Source organism: Echinops telfairi, unplaced genomic scaffold (genome assembly GCF_000313985.2).
Source record: "Echinops telfairi isolate 266 unplaced genomic scaffold, ASM31398v2 ScPeMD7_7405;HRSCAF=8443, whole genome shotgun sequence".
In the NCBI taxonomy this organism is placed as follows: Eukaryota; Metazoa; Chordata; class Mammalia; order Afrosoricida; family Tenrecidae; genus Echinops; species Echinops telfairi.
The window spans coordinates 6043853-6046321 of record NW_022111305.1 but is presented as its reverse complement, the minus strand read 5'-3'; positions in this window follow the sequence as shown (position 1 = coordinate 6046321).

Here is a 2469-nt window from a genome sequence, read left to right as displayed (position 1 = left end):
GGAAGGTAACCAAGTAAAATCCATTATGGAATTGCTTGGCTGCTTACAAAATATCATAGGCATTTGAGATACCTGTTCCTATTGTTGCTGATCAGGGAACCCATATGATAACCACTGAGGGTGATCGATGGACTTTTAAAGCAGATGCATAAGAAGCTTCTTATCTTTCACTTGTGTATATTAATTAAAAATGGTTAAAAGCAAATTGGGTTGGACCCTAAATTCACTGGTAATGTCAGGGTAGTCATTTAAAACAAAAATTAAAAATGTGCCTTACAATAAATTCTGACTCAAACCAATCTTATAGGACAGATTATAAATTCCCTATGGAGTTTCCAACCCATAGATCATGAATCTTTACGGGGGGAAAAATTAGCACATCGTCTCCCACACAATGGCTCATAGATTCGATCTTTTTGTTAGCAGTCAAACGTTGGACGATTACTATGAACACAAGGATGGACATGAAATTGAATTAGACATTATTCTTCTGACCTTCTCACTCACCCATTGCTACTGAGTCTCTTCAGGTACATAGTGACCCTATCAGACAAGGTAAAACTACCCCTGTGAGTTTCTGAGACTGGAACTCTTTATGGGAGTAGAAAGTTTTGTCTTTCTTACAAAAACATTGCCCATGGTTTTGAACTCCAGACCCTGTGCTAAGCAGCCCAACACATAACCCACTATGCCATGAGGGCTAATTGCTAGGTTTTTGTACCAGTTACTGCTATCATGAGCCCTCTGAGGTTGTACCTTTTTTTGTCCTATGTAATGTATGGTATATTTAAGAAAAATGATAAATAATCCCCTAAACTTCAAACTCATCTCTCTAGGACAATTCATGAAAACCACTTACTTTCCAGCTTTGGCAGCATCCATGGTATCAGGGAGGGGTGTGGCTCAACTTGATCTGAACTAGAGGCAGAGAAGAGCCCAGGTGCTGCAGTGACCCGGCATTCTGTGACTAACTGAATGCTGGCAGTTTGAATCCATAATCCACCTCGTGAGAAAAGGTATTTGATAGTCTGCTTCTATAAAGATTACAACCCCGGAAACCCTAGGGTCCAGTTCTCCTCTGTCTTTGTAAGGTTGCTTTGAGTTGGAGTCAACTGGACAGCAATGAATTTAACAGAAGAAAGCACTGCCTAAATGTTGAGTCCCTCAATTTGTCCTGCTTGGAAGTTTCTAATAAAACTAACAAGCTGTGAGTCTTCAGGTTGTCATGTATGGTTCTGGCCTGTGACCACATATGATGGCAGACAGGTAGCCAGAAGTAATTGCACTAAGTAGGAATAAGAAGTGGTAACAGAGAGGAGGATGATGATATGAGTTACACTCTTGGACAAACTAATTGTAAGACATTAGGTCGGAAGCCCTACCACATCTATCAGGTAACACCCATAAGATCTGATATTTTTACTGATCATATTGACCTTGAACCTAGCTTTTCAACAGCACCTTGAAATGCCTGACAATTTGAATGCATTGAGTCATATCAAAAACATACTGACAACAAATAATCAAGAATTACCTGGAGAAAGTAGGGAAAACAATCACAATGTAATAAGCGGACGAGCATGAGACAAGCCCACCCACATACACTGCATTAATTAAAGGGGAGTTGGTTATTCGTGACAAAAATAAATAACCAGTCATGTCTCCTGCAGTTTTCCAGATAGAAGTTCATTTATTTTACATAAGATCTACAGCATTTAGATCAGGAATGTATGGCTATTTGTAGCTTCTGCTTCAGAATAACTTCAAGACACTCCTGTCTCATTCTAGCCACCTGGTCTGCCGTCCCAAAGGCAAGGACTTGAATCATCGTGTTCCAAAGGCACACACAGTCACAACAAAGCTTGGATAGTTCACTCCGTCTAAGAGCTGAGTGAATATATTTACAGTAGAAAAATAAGGCTGAAATATTAGGGGCTATCCGCTAGTCTGAGGACCTTAAAAATGAGCTATCTGAATCTGGAAACACTGAATTCCAAACAGCAAATGATTTAAGAGATTTTAATCTGATGTCAACGGACCACTAGTACCTGAGTCAGCCATCAATGAGCAGTGACCAAGTCACAACCACTTCCTGTTTGTGTAAATGAGTGTTAATAGTGCACAGTCACACCCATTTTTAAAATGTGCTCTTCATGCTTCCACTTTCACCCTATGGAGGCAGCATTAAACATTTGCACAGAGACTGTATTGCCCATACATCCCAAAATATTTGCAACTGGTCCTTTAGAGAAAAGTTTGCATTCTACTCCTTTAAATAAGAGTAAGAATTGGCAATAATGCCACTTCCAATAAATTGTACAAAATAGCTTCAATTTTCTGTATTTTCTAAAGACGTGATATGAAAACATTAAAGTTCAAGAAAAAAGGTAATACAACAAGGCCAAGTTTATATATTTATGATATTATATAAGCCTATTAATTCGAGTTTAGGTGGGCATGAAAAAATAT